The sequence below is a fragment of the Capricornis sumatraensis genome, chromosome 13 (genome assembly GCF_032405125.1).
Source record: "Capricornis sumatraensis isolate serow.1 chromosome 13, serow.2, whole genome shotgun sequence".
Taxonomy (NCBI): Eukaryota; Metazoa; Chordata; class Mammalia; order Artiodactyla; family Bovidae; genus Capricornis; species Capricornis sumatraensis.
The window spans coordinates 67,696,023-67,711,519 of NC_091081.1; the positions used below are offsets into that span (position 1 = coordinate 67,696,023).

The 15,497-nt window shown below is 39.8% G+C and overlaps 1 pseudogene; it reads left to right on the plus strand.

The window, feature by feature from the left end:
* The first annotated feature begins 10,826 nt into the window (after positions 1-10,826).
* Positions 10,827-11,292, plus strand: LOC138089863 (ubiquitin-conjugating enzyme E2 L3 pseudogene; annotated as a pseudogene).
* The last annotated feature ends 4,205 nt before the right edge of the window (positions 11,293-15,497 follow it).

The following is a 15,497-nucleotide window of genomic DNA, read 5'->3' on the forward strand; positions in this document are numbered from 1 at the left end:
GAAATAACTGCACGGTGGCCAAATGCTCTTATTTTCTATGTTCTCACAGGCTTTCAGGACCTGTGCAAATTGTTTTCCAAGCACCATCCGGCCATAATGACCAGGTTACTACTGATAATTATGCTTGCCTGTCTATAGGTTTGTCAGTTAAAGAAATCCACAGACGGCTGTCATAATGAGCAGAAATCAACTTCTGGCACAGCTGCGCTGACCACAATGCATTAGAAAAACAACCCTCTCTGCAATAACCAGTTCTGGGCATCACTGGTTAAAAAAGACTAGTTTCCTGTTTTTCTCAAAAACTTCAGAGTGTGGGTACTGCTATTTTTTAACCCCACCCACACCTTTTCTCTTTAATTGTTGAAGATTCCGTGCTGTAAACACCTAATCATGGCATTATATATATATAAATATATATTATAGTTCCAGGTTTAATTTTAGGTCACATTCATGGTTTCCAAGCCAGGGCCTCCCCTGTACTAAGGCCCACGGGTGGGAGGAGGAGCTGAGACAAAGGGTTAGGACCCAGGGAGGAAGGGAGGCACCCCTCTGGAAAGGGGATCACAGCCTAGGCTTGGGCAACACCTCAGGTTTACAGCCTTGCACAGCACCTGGCACCTCCAGGTCGGCTGAAGACTACAGATGGAACCTGGTGGCCTGCACATGGCATAAAGCATCCAGTGTTCTGCCTGCTACATTATCTCATTTATATTAAGCTGCCCTTCTTCCTCACTTTGAAATGTTCACTGCTCTCCTTCAAGGAGAGGTCTAAGGGTCTAGCTGCAGCCCACACTATTACAAGAGCAGCTGTTCCTTCTGCCTGGTGTGTCGGGGTCCTGCTCAGCATCACCTCCGCCCGTACCTTCTCGTCTCCCTACCTGAGTCAATCACTCTCTCTCTCTCTCACACACACACACCATATATGCTAGGAAGGTTGGTATATTACTCTATCGGTCCCCACACTAGGACAGAATCTTCTCAAGACAGGTTATATTGTTTTGTCTCCCTGTAGCCCGGACACCCTGAATAGTGCTTAGAAAACAGCAAGCGACTGATTACGATTGGCTCAGAATGACCTCCCCCTTCTGTGCTGGCCTCTGTGGAAACCCTCACTTATTACACTGCAGTTCCTTTCCATCTGCCTTTCTTCTAAACGCAGAGCTTCTGGAGGTGGAAACTCTGCTGAACACTAAGCACGTAGCAGGTGCTCAGAAAAACATCGGCTGAGGGTTGTTAAATGAATCACTTGTGATTGCCTACTTTGGGAGCAGTGACCACGTAGACACTATAGAAATATTAAAAGGAGTAAAAGATTTCTGTCTATAATTTTTTCTTTTACTGATTCTGTAATTTGGGGTCATGACCAGAAAAGTCTGCGTCATCTTCACAGCCAACAGCATCCTCTCAAAGGCAAGGCAGTAAGACTTAATCCACACAAATTTGTCAAAACAAAGAGCAGAGAAAGAATTTTTTTTTTTTTAAGGAAGTTGAAAATAAAATGTTTATTGCTGTCCTGCTAGGCAAGAGGTTGAGGTAATATCCTTTGAAAGTCACTGAAAGGGAAGGATCGTAACCAAAATTAAAATCTTCATTTGGGTTAAACTTCACAATAGGGAAAGTGTAAACAGACCCCTACCCCCACCCACCCTGCTCCTCCAAACTCTCCTTTTAAAACTCTCCTTTTATTCAACAAAGAGAATAAAGATCCTCTCAGACCTTCTAATTGTTCTGAACTGTAAAAGGGATAACACAAATTCTGAGCCACAATTATGCTTAAATGTACCTATTTTACATTTGGGATTCATTCACATGAATCCCACTAAGAACGAAGAGGATAAAAACTTAAATGAGTTCCTGATATGAGGGAAACAAACATACATCACTTATCTTTCGTTTCAAGATTTTAAAAAGTCACGTATATGTTCACTCCTATTATACAATGTTCCGCAAGCTATCCGTTACTGTCACTACTGGCCCTGGTAGAAGGCCTTCTTCCTAACAAATTTTGCAACTTGTCTAAGTAATAAACAGACTTTTTAAAATGAAGTAAATCCTCTTTCATTCCTAGAAGCTTTGTTAAACTGTGGAAAAAATAAAAGAGAAATAGAAGTCAACTAACATTTCATAGAAAACTGGATCGATTTTCAAAGAAGTTAAAAATCTACTTAGAGGGTATCCGCATCAGATAAGTGGAAAACACCCCAAAAGAGTCAATAACAGCAAAAGACAAATGAAGGCAGCATAAGCAGCATGTGCAAATGCCAAAGTGCATTCATTAAGGCAAATGTTGGCTAGAATAACAAAGCCTCTCTGCTTCTGTATGTTTGGAGATAAATACCATCACTGTTGTATTACATTATGAAGCAGCAAACTCCTTCCCTGCTCACTGACAGATCATGTATAATGGCCTTCCCCAGTGGTAACACTCACATGATTGGTCTATAAGAAGCTATTCACTAATAACTGTGAGCTCTAACAAATGTACTTTAGGCTTGAGATGAGTAAACTGTAGTTTCTACATAGGAAAAAAAAAAAAAAAGGAAGGCCATGTCCCATGTAAACCAAATATCTAATGCAGTAACACTGATGAATTGTGAGCAACACAGTCAGCCCAACAAAATGACTGTTTCTTGGAGAAAGTAGAATAGCACCACACAAATAACAGGAATTTATAAAAAAGATACAATGACACACAAAACATACACATTTTGCAGTCAGGCTGATGTCAAAATTTTAATATTACAAAAAACATGAGATCTGTTTTGGCTTTCTTTCCAAGTTGCCCATAAATACCCTCAAAATTAGTCCTTTTCTTCTGAACAATTTCATGTCTTCTTAGGTTCTAAGTTGTCAGGCCCACCCTTTCAAAGTATAAATAGGTAAAATTCAGTGTATGGAGCTTCTATTTAGGAAAGGATTCCATTTCAAAGTGGACTCCTAAGAAAGAAACGGTAAGTAAGCAGGACAGTGTGACAAGCCTTACTGAAGACTAGAATTTAGTCCACCTGCAAGAGCAGATGGTTATTATGGACAGCTGCAGGAAGATGGGGAGAATAGTTTGAGAGCTATTGATTTCTGTAATGATTAAAACCACCACCACCAACAATGAAACAGCATTTAGACTTTTATAGTGTTACTTAAAAATTTTTTCAGAAAATTTTAGGATTATAAAGTTAAGGAAGCACATCAGTCCAGCAATCACTCCAAGATTCTGTTATCAAAATTTTATATCTGGACCTTTTTCTAGCCCTAGGTTCTCTTTTCCTACTATATAAATCTTCATAACAATGAAACACTAATAATTGAAATGTGTCTGTCTAACATAATTACAAGAAAAGCATGAAACAAATTTATGGTACTAGATTTCACATGTGAAGGACAAATGTCATTACTTCCTCAAACAATTTCTAATTCTTTCAACAGTTAACTATATTGAACAAAGGATTTGCTCCTGTAGTAAATGAAATATAGAAACATGACAAAAACAGATTTGGTTATATTTTTCTTATAAATGCTCTGTCCACAGCTCCATATATAAAATAGTTCCACAAAATTTAACATGAAACTTCAGAGAGCAGAATTATAAAAGGATAAATAAACTCTGAATTCTACTAGTTTTTCTTTAATATAAATTGTTTACAGGCAAAATTTTTTTTCCTCAGCCTTGTCACTGTTCCTGATATTAACACAGACATTATTTTTCTTTTAAAACCTAAGGTCTTTTTGGAAATTATGAATTAACTTCTTTAGACTATTAATGTCCATTAATGATTATCACGTATAAAATTCTTTCTAAAATACGGCTTTCTGAAGAATCAAAAAGCATATAAGGGGCTTCCCCGGTGGCTCAGTGGTAAACAACTCGTTTGCCAGTGCAGGAGATACAGGTTTGATCCCTGGTCCGGGAAGATTCCACATGCTGCAGAGCAACTGGGCCTGGAAGTCACAACTATGAGTCTGTGCTCTGCTGCTGCTGCTGCTAAGTCACTTCAGTTATGTCCGACTCTGTGCGACCCCATAGATGGCAGCCCACCAGGCTCCCCCATCCCTGGGATTCTCCAGGCAAGAACACTGGAGTGGGTTGCCATTTCCTTCTCCAGTGCATGAAAGTGAAAAGTGAAAGTGAAGTCTCTCAGTTGTGTCCGACTCTTTGCGACCCCATGGACTGCAGCCCACCAGGCTCCTCCATTGCCTTCTCCAGTCTGTGCTCTGGAGCCTGGAAACCACAGCAACTGAGCCCATGCACCCTAAAGCCCATGCTTCACAAGAAGAGAAGCCATTACAACAAGAAGCCCGTGCAACACGACTTGAGAAAAGCCCACGCGGCAACGAAAGCCCAGCACAGCCAAAATAAATAAATTAATTAAAAGCATATAAGATACATTATAAAATACTTCTAAAGACAGTACATGGCAAATATCAAGTTATGAATCCTTCTGAAGATTTAATTGAGTTCTTAGAAAGAAAGAGGAAATAAGTTTAGAAAGTCTTTCCCCAAAGAGGTCAAGTTCAACAGTAAATGTCATGTTAGATTTAACGCAAATGAAAAATATCACATCAAAGTTTTCACAATAACTCACATTTACCTTCATCTAACCATGCTTTTACATGTCACACATTTTGAGGGCCTGCAATTTATCAAACTCTGGGACAAGAGCTAGGATCTTATCAGATGCCTATCTTTCTATGGAAAAGCTCACATTCCACTGAGCATTGGTTCAAGGAATATTTATAGTCCACAGGTCCCTAAAACACATGTTTACACAAAATCTTTATTTAAATCTCATTCTTATTATTTTATGCAGTTTTTGTTCCAGTATGGAGAGATGTTTATATTGCTATAAACAAAGACTGTTTTAAAAGGATATGTATGTGTTAGCAATTTTCAAATTTAAAGTACATGATTCACCTTTGGCTCTTGTCCTGGAAAGACCACCCAGTAAGCAGCCAAACCAGCAAAAGGACTGCAGGGGAGGTTCCTTTCCCCTCCGCCATATACACTGGGGATATCACTCTTGCCTTCCTTTCCCCCTAGTTACCTGCAGCCTGAAACCAAAACTGAACTTTACTGGTTCTCTCCCCCATTTTCCAGCCTACGAGAGTGTCAGCAAAGGAGCCTCCTCAATCTCTTCAATCAAGATCTCTAGGAGAGACACTGTTCCCACAAGAGTAGATCCCCAATATGCAATCCCCAATATCACTCAGAATGCATTTTTGCAGAGAAACTGATACCCAGTTTGTAACTTCTTGTTACTAATACTGCAAGTACGTTACAGGTCAACTCAGCTTTTGTGACTCAGCAAAGGAATATAAACGTTATCCAAGAAAACTGTTTAGAAGTTGAGGATCTCTTATATGCACATAGAGGGGCAAAGAAACTGGAATCTTTACAAGTAACTAATTTCTGTTTAGCCAAGAGCTGCTGGAAAACCTAGTAACTTCTAGACAGATACATTTGCTATCACATAGCTCAATTAAATGCCTTTATTGTGCTCTTGATTGCCTTTTCTAAGGATTGCCTCTTTTGGAATTATAGCCTTCAATTCAATCTCAGCCCGCCCAAATTTAAAATGAGAAGGGCAAAACTCACCACATTTACAATCTGTCACTCACATGAATGACACTTGATCATGTTTTTCAGTATTCTCCTTTTCCTGAACACCCAAATCCCAAAAGAACAGATTCAGCCAATTCCATTACATACTGCAATTAACTTCCCAAGGGGCTGAGATACCTATCTGAGTTATCAATTCTCACCTCACAGAATAAATATATATGCATATAAATATATATAAGCTAGAGCTTAGAGTTGAAAAATAGACTCTTCAAAAATAGTTTCCTCTAGCAAGAGTTTAATTATACCCTATTTGGTTTTGGTCTTTGTTGCTGTGGGGTTTTTTGTTTTGTTTTTTTTTTATTCCTTAATAAGAAAATAAGCATCTTAATAGTCACTATTGCTCTGGTAAAACCAAATCTCCTCTAAATGATCGCAGGTATCTAAAATGCTACCATTTTTTATAATTCAAAACAGAACTTGGACCTTTTTGTTTTCTATTATATTTCTAATTGCTTCTTCAGTTAGGATGTGGGGTGGCATGTATGAATGCTGCCCGGAGAATTATAAGAGAAGGCTGAGGGAAAGACATAAAAATCCTAATTCATTAATAATTATCTCCCCAAAGGCATTAGGGTTATGCTACTAACTAGTGAGAATTTCAAATTATTGAACTGAGAAGAGCAGAAATAGGAAAACTTTTAAAGACTGGTATTATTGTTCGTTTTCTCTTTCACTTGGTTCTAAATCCTTAAATAATTAATACAGCAATACTTAATAAATGCATATGAGGCTACCACCTCTCTTCTCTTGCAGTTTAATTAGATGATTGACTTCAGGCATACTATAAATTATAATGACAATTTAATTACTTCTGTAATGTGCACACTTAAAAGATTTATAAACAGGAATAGAACAGCCCAGCACACTGAAAAGAGGCACACCAAACAAAACGAAGCACAGCCCAGGCAGATGACAGAGGCAGTGCATTCTGGAAGAGGTGAGCCAGAGGGGCGTCTCTTGCTTCAGTGCACATCTACTCCACGGCCATACGACGAGCTATGAACAACCTACACAGGCTTCTCTATAACCTCAACTGTCTTTGCAGGGAAGGAGTAGGCCTCCCATATTTGTGTGTGTGTGTGTGTGTGTGTGTGTGTGTGTGTGTGTGTCAGCTAGGCCACTGAGCTTTCCCAAGAAGGCCTCCTCTTGCAGTGAAAAGGCACAGACCTTTGAGAGCGTCAGTTCTTGTTCTTGTTCAGTCGCTAAGTCGTGTCCAACTCTTTGCGACCCCATGCACTGCAGCACACCTTCACTACCTGCTGGAGTTTGCCCAAAATCATGTCCACTGAGTCGGTGATGCCATCCAACCATTTCATCCTCTGTCGCCCTCTTCTCCTGCCTTCAAAGTTTCCCAGCAATCCTTCTTTTGTCATTAGCCACCAGTGACTTTGACAAAGGCAACCTCTCTGGGCTTCAATTTCTTCAATGTAGAAAGTAAGGAAAAATCTCTTGTTTGCAGGGCTATAGTGCAAATTAAATTACATAGACAGTTGGGTGCATTGGTTAAGAGGCATGTTCTGCCTCTTATTACTGCTAGAACCTTAAGCACAGTATCTAGTCTCCTTGTACCTCAGTTTCCTCATCTAGAAAGTGGAGATAAGATTAATTTTCAAAATCTTGTTGGAGAACTAAATAAGTTAGTACAGTTAGCCATCCATATCTGTAGGTTCTACACCCAGGCAGTCAACCAATGGAGGATTAATAATCAGAAAAAAAAAAAAAAACCTCCAGAAAGTTTCCAAAAGTAAAACATAAATTTGATGTGCAATGGCAACAATGTACATGGCACTTAAATTGTATTTACGATTTACCTAGCATTTACAATGTACTAGGTATTACAGGAGGAGAAGGCAACGGCACCCCACTCCAGTACTCTTGTCTGGAAAATCCCACGAACGGAGGAGGCTGCAGTCCATGGGGTTGCTAAAGAGTTGGACACGACTGAGCGACTTCACTTTCACTTTTCACTTTCATGCATTGGAGAAGGAAATGGCAACCCACTCCAGTGTTCTTGCCTGCAGAATCCCAGGGACGGGGAGCCTGGTGGGCTGCTGTCTACAGGGTCGCACAGAGTCAGACACAACAGAAGTGACTTAGCAGCAGCAGCAGCAGGTATTATACGTAATCTAGAGTTGATTGAAAGTAGAAGACTCTGTGTAGGTTACATGCAAATTCTACATCATTTTATATAAGTGATGTGAGCATCCACAAATGTTGGTATCTGCAGGGGTCCTGGAACCAAATCCCCAGGGATACCCACAGGGTGAATGAACGCATAAGAACACCCTCCTGGCACAGAGTAAGTACTCAGTAACTGTTAGCTATTAATAATTACCAAGCATAACCATCGGCACACACTTCCTTTTCCCCAACCCCCAGCTACACAGAGATTTCCAGCAATAAAGAGTTCCTAAAATTCCATCTCCACTGTGAAGCTTTCTTTCAGAATTAGGTAACAGCTAAGTCCTTTATTATCTTTGTCCAACGTACAAGTATCCATATCTTGAATATGAATTACATAAACATGTGTATTCAAATCTTTGATATGAAGTACTAATATTATATAATTTAAGGATTACTAATAAAGTATTATATAATTATATATTAAATATATTAGGTATCATAAAATATCTAGGAGGCTGTCTTCATAAGGCACCCGTAGCCTTAGGAATCTGTCTATGCTATCAAGTACTTAGAACACATTCGGACAATCTTAAAAGCAATGTGTGTTCTGATGTTAATGAGAGGGAGGAGAACTATTGGGAGGTCTCACATGTTAAGCTGTACAAAGGGCTTTCTTTGCATCTTTAAGGTAAGTCTGTCCCTTAACTGATTTGACCATATAAGGATTTTATTTTAGCCCAACAGGGTTAAAGAACAAGGAGAGACAGCCTCATATGGCTAACTGTCCCTTCCTAATGGCTAACACATTGTTTCTCTTTCCCTTGAACTGTCTTTATAAAAAAGTAGAAAAAAAGATAAAAATCTGACTACAGTGTTTTGATGAGGATTTTCAGTTTTCTTCTCTGAACTCATGCTAAACTAGAAAATGGGAATGATGGAAGATGGGGACAAGTGAGATCCAGTGGGTTAAGAGAAATCTTGGACAGGGCTATACTAAGTCCAATATCCTAACCAGCTCTAGTAAAGTGTGGTATTAACATTCTTCTAAGTAGCAATTGGCGTAAATATTTACTTGAATCAAAATACATTTAATTAGAAAGTACATTGCCCACTTATAGCAAAAAACAAACATTTTACTTATTTGCTATTATAGATTTTCATTTGTCCTCTTTTTAAATTTTGCATGCTATTAAATATCAAGCTTTATGTTAATAACCTTACAGAAAGGCTGTAACCAAAACTAATAAATACCTCACATTCATGAGTATTTCCTACTGTACAAGTGAGAAAAGCATATATACTCTTTTTTTTTTTCTTAAGCTATCACTGATATTTATCACTATGGCATCCAAATTACTGTACATTTGGTCAAAGATAAAACAAATATCTGGCTTTATCTGCCTTCTACAAGCCAGCTGTTATCATCACAGATTGACTGCAACAGATATGCTTTTGAGACACAGAACCTGAACACCGCATCTCTGATTCTTCCTCCACCCACTTCTGTGACAGCTTTGGTCAGCAACAGCTGCAGCTGATATATTACTCGACTTGTTTGAGAATGTGGCATAAATATAGAGATGAGATGACATAAAGCTGTGAATACTAGATACAGCTCTTTAAAAGTTTTCCTGAGCTAGGAAGAAAAAAAAGGTATGCAACGAAAGGATTTGTATGTGCCATTAGTTACTTTATGCTTTCAGTAACTAACACATAAATAGTGGAGAAGCAGCGTCCAAGAGCTGCAAGACACCCTAAGGGATTTAAGGATCCCATGTGAAATTCTTGAAATTGTGTGCTAGGTCCTTTCTGGCTTTAGTTTTTTGGTTTTTCTTTTTTTTAAAGAAACTCAATAGTCTCAGGGTCATCCAGGTGAATAACCCTACTTCAAGTCTCATATGTTATCATCTTATACCTCTAACTGGCACAATTAGCAAGAGAAAGGAAACATGTGTTGATAATCTTAAAACTAGAAAGACATCTCGTTGCAAGACTGCTGTGTCAGTAATTTCCATTTTCAAGAGTTACACCATGCTTAAACAATAATTATCCTCCTGAGCCACAGTTCACGAACCTCACAGTGCGGCTGATGACTGATGAAGGGTCAAGAGGGTAGCAGACTTTGGGTGCACAACACTCCAATCCTTTATCAAAGATGGCGAGAAGCCATGGAGTACGGTAACGGAACAAATATTTCCTTTACCCTGTAGTCCATTCCTTCCTCTGACTGGCTAAAGCTTCAGTCCACAGTTCACAAGAACAAAACTATGCTCTATCCTTAACAAGACACACTTTAAAAAACAGTCATGTAATTCATAGGCCAAGCAAAATGTCTGGATCCCTGAGTTAATACAGTAGCTATAGGTGTATCTGCCCCCTTATGCTAAAATAGCTACTAAAAAGTCCATAAAGGGATTCCTGAAACTTAACTTCAGCACCATTTGCACAACTGCTTCACTAAGACACGTGCCCATCTCTAAAGGCAATTAAGCCTTTCAGTATGTCCATGAGGAACATACTGAATGTTCTTATCAGAGGAAGCATTTAATATATAGCAAACTACAGTATTATTTCCAGTTATGTGAAGTTAAATCATCAAGTCACTGATATAAATTAATTCAGAATCAAAGAGATACATCTATTTTGAAGGAAAACAAAGAGCATATTAATCCAAACGTCTGGAATTCTGGTAAAACTGGATGTGTCATCGTAACTGAGAGTTAATAAAAAAACATTTCAATGCATATTGAAGAAAAATCTTATTATAGAAGTCTGTTGCTTCTATAAATATATTATTTTCTCCTTTTTTGGTGTGATTCTGAACATCTACTCAAAATGACAGAATAATGTAGATTTAGATAAGGTAAACCCCAGATCAATCATCCTCAACTGGGGTAAGGCTGCTCTCTTAGGAACCTTTGGCAATGTCTGGAGACATTTTTGATGGTCAAGACTGGGAACAGGGGACAGGATACAATCCGTGAGCGCTGGGGCTGCTGTTGCACCTCCTGCAACACGCAGAACAGCCTGCCCACAACAAAGCACACTCCAGGCATTCTGGGTCAGCAGCAGCACCAGAGCCAAGATGGCGGCCAGCAGGAGGCTGATGAAGGAGCTTGAAGAAATCCGCAAGTGTGGGATGAAAAACTTCCGCAACATCCAGGTGGATGAAGCTAATTTGCTGACTTGGCAAGGGCTCATTGTTCCCGACAACCCTCCCTATGATAAGGGGGCCTTCAGGATCGAAATCAACTTTCCAGCAGAGTACCCCTTCAAACCACCGAAAATCACGTTCAAGACGAAGATCTACCACCCGAAACATCGACGAGAAGGGGCAGGTGTGTCTGCCGGTAATTAGTGCTGAAAACTGGAAGCCAGCAACCAAGACCGACCAAGTCATCCAGTCCCTCATAGCACTGGTGAACGACCCCCAGCCGGAGCACCCGCTCCGGGCTGGCCTAGCCGAAGAATACTCCAAGGACCGTAAAAAATTCTGTAAGAATGCTGAAGAATTTACAAAGAAATATGGGGACAAGCGACCTGTGGACTAAAATCTGCCGCGATGGATTCCAGCGACTGTGAACAGAGGCCCCGAGCAGTAGCATTGAGACACGCCGCAAAGCACGACTCTGTGGAAAATTGACACGTGCCACCGCCTGGCGTCTGCTTGTGGCAGTTACTAACTTTCTACAGTTTTCTTAATCAGAAGTGGTCTAGGTAACTTGTAAAGAGAGGATTAAAAATTTAAGATGTTCTAAAAAAAAAAAAAAAAGCACAGTCCAGACTCAAGTGTCAACAGCACCAAGGTTGAGAAAACCTTAGTTTAGTTGTTTAGAAAAGCCAAGTTTAGTGGTTTTGAAAAGCCAAGGTCTAGTTGTTGCTTCAGGAAAAAAAAAAAAAATGCACTGTTACCAACTTCTCTAAAAAGTAAAGTGCATGTAGACAAATTGTATTATGGCTAATTAAAATTTTAGTGCATTAAAAAATTATTTCTTTGACAAACATATTGTATTAACTATATGAAAATTTCTTATTCAGAGTAGAAAATGATTTCATAGAAATAATGCATTCAAACATAATCCTAAAATCAATTCAATCTCTACCCATTCCATGCATAAAATAATTCTTCCAATTTTAATTTGTTCTCAATGTTTTTAAAATTTCAAAGCACTCTACTGAATTTTCTCTGATCACTTGATTTTTAATATGACAAATAGGACAACCAGGATAAGGAGAAAATCAAACTTTTAAAGCTGTGTTTAATCTCAGAATATCCGACCCCTCAAAGTAAAATACATATTATGTAACAACCAACATTTTAAAATGTACAGTTGAATCAACTCACAGTGGGAAGACTTACATAAATCAAACTAAGGTTTAGATTATATATATTAGTCATTTTACTTACTAATTTCAAGTTTATCAACACAGTGACCCCAAAAAGGCCTGGCTTAAACGGTATTCACACTACTAATCTCGCATCGCATGTGTCTGACCACTGAGCAGGTGTACTGTAGGTGTACTTCCTTCCCAACGAAAAAGACAGACTGACAAATTCTCCCACAGAACACTGATCCAAAATGGCCCTTCAGAGAAATGAGACACAGTCTTCACTCAAGGCCAGGAAGAGCCTGGGGTCACTTACCACCCGCAGCAGCAGCAGCCAGGCCAGTCCTGAACAGCAGCAGGTTAGTGCTCTGAGAGTCACGGGAAGAGCAACCCCACTGGTCTCCACCAACACCCTTCCCTTCCAATCAGCATGTGACCCACAGCTCCTCTGGGATTCAGCACCAAGGTTATCATAAACATAAACCCTTGTATACAGCAGAGAAGGACCATGTCCTGGAAGGAAGGACGTCACCACCCAAGTCCAGGAGTTCTGCTGTGCCCCTGTCTGGATTCTTGTCTGGGAGCCAGTCAAGGACTATCTCCGAGGCACGGTTCCCATTTCTGTAAAACAAGGGTTGTCATGAGGATGGAAAGAAAGAAAGGTGTATAAGAGAACTCTGCAAGGTACCAAGCACCATGAAGCATGTGGGCTTGTGTCCAGGAAGAGCTACCTCAGCCCCACACCTTCCTTCCTGTCCCTCCACATGCATGCTCTGTTCTAACCACCCTTCCCTGGCCCTTTCTCTTCCTCTCAAGAGACAGAGCATCAGACTCAACCCCAAATTCCATCAAATAGAGCCTGAAAGAGTATAAGAGACAGCACATGTCATCACTTCAACACAGAATGTTTATTTCTTTAATCTGTGATTCAGTGCAAACTTTAACCCAGGCCTTTTTGGGGTCACTGTGTTGATAAACTAGCAGTTAGTAAGTAAAATTACTAACATATATAATCTAACCCAGTTGCATTATTCCAGTTAAGCTTCCCAGCAGCCCTACCACGTAATGAAATTAGCCCTATTTTACAGTTTAGAAAACTCAGGCACAGAGATTTAAAAGCTTTCCCAGTTTTTACCCAGCTGGAAATGAAGGAACCAGGACAAGAAGCATGACAATTTAACTCCAGAGTCTGCACTCTTGACCACTACCAAGAACAGTCTCTCATTTTAAGAATAAAGTGATTTATAAAATCAATGAGAGTTTTTGTAAAGTAAACCTCACAGGGTGCAGATAGCCAAATAATGCACAATCGACATAAACAGACTGAATCTTTTCTCTTCATCAACCTCCCCATCACCTCTTTCCCTGACAATCTCACACTCAGGCAGGACACCAAGAGAACAAAGGTCCCACCAGTGAACCAAAGGTCCCAGCAAACCAAATTTTCTTAAGTTCAAACAGAAAGTAGCTTCTCCATTGAGATAGACACAATCATCTCTGACACAGCAGAAGTAAATTGCTGGTGTGTTTGGGGGACAATGCAAAGCAGTGAATACAAGAAAACAATAACAACAACAATAATAATACAGGCTTATTCACAATACCTCCCAGCTTACAGAATGCTTCCATATATATTATCTCAACAGATCTAGCTCATCCAGACATGAGGGCAGAAGATTTGCAAGAATAGGAAAGAAAAAGGCAATTCAAAGGTCAACATAACTAACAAGAGAGAACTACTATCTTATTTTTCCAGGGCCCCTGGTTATTCCAAGGTCAAAAGTGCAATTCTGGAGCTTCTGAAAGGCTGGAAAAGAATACATATCTTTGGATTTGAAGATAATTTTGAAAATTCTTATTTTTCATTTAAGGAAGACAAGGGTTTTATAAAAGTAATTTCTATGCAACTTTATATTGCAAAATTAAATTCTAAAAATACAAAATTTACCTTATGGAACACAATATGTGATAGATTCACAAACTAAAATCACAGAAACATCTATTTATAAAGGTAAAACTGAATATGCTTACATTCACACAAAGGGTGTGGCCCCTCCATTTTGACCTATCTCCCCAATTACTGTGAGGGCTTCCCAGGTGGCACAGTGGTTAACAAATCCACCTGCCAATGCAGGAGATGCAAGAAGTGTGGGTTTGATCCCTGGGACGGAGAAGGAAATGGCAACCCACTCCAGTATTCTTGCCTAGAGAATCCCAGGGACAGGGGAGCCTGGTGGGCTGCTGTCTATGGTGTTGCACAGAGTCGGACACGACTGAAGTGACTTAGCAGTCACTTAGCAGCAGCAGCAAAGGAAGATACCCTGAGGAAGGAAATGGCAACCCACTCCAATATTCTTGCCTGAGAAATCCCATGGACAGAGGAGCCTGGCAGGCTATAGTCCATGGGGTTGCAAAGAGTTGGACACAACTCAGCTCATACACACAGCCCCCTCCCCACTGCCAATTATCACATCCTCTTGAATGCGTACAAATGACTACCTTGCCAGAAATGACTTACATTTGCCTGTCTCCCCCAAGCCTCCAATAGGACTTGGTACATAGTGGAAACTCAACTAAGGCACAAACTGGTTAACTGATAGAAATTAGGCATTAACTCACTACTATAAAATAAATAGTCTTTAAAAATATATGTATGGAGACAGTAACATGGAAACTTACATTGCCATATGTAAAATAGGTAGCCAATGAGAATTTGCTGTGTGACTCAGGGAACTCAAACAGAGGCTCTATAACAACCAAGAGAGGTGAGATGGGGAGGGAGATAGGACGGAGGTTCATGAGGGAGAGGACATCGGTATATCTATGGCTGATTCATGTTGTTGTTTGGCAGAAACCAACAAAATTCTGAAAAGCAATAATCCTTCAATTAAAAAAAATAAATAAATTTTTTAAAAAGAAAAATATCTTGTTGAAAGCACACAGAGAAGTAGCCCTAAACTCAGCTAAAATGCAACTGTGAGCAAAAGCAAGAAAGTGCTAGTCATTTAGTCATGTCCAACTCTTTGCAACCCCATGGACTGTACCCCCTGCTCCAGGTTCCTTCATCCATAGAACTCTCCAGGCAAAGGGCAGATTTAATGCGGGTGCAACAAAAATGCTCTTTTTGGATTTGACAGCTCCTAGTCATTCAGCCCAGTGTTACACACAGGGAGCAGTCCTCTAAAACTACTGTGGTATCTTCTGAATCACTGCCATCACCCGAGAAAACCCCAGGAAGTGGTTTGATTGAGTAGCTGGACCAGTGTGAGGGATCAGCTGATGGGTCTCACACATACACACAAGCCAGTAACAATGGGGACATTGTGAAACCAGGAATAGCCTTCTCTTATCTTTAGTAGTTTGAGAAATAATTTCTAACCCAGTGAGTATATAACCTGGGAACAAGTCAGATGGTTAATTATTCACT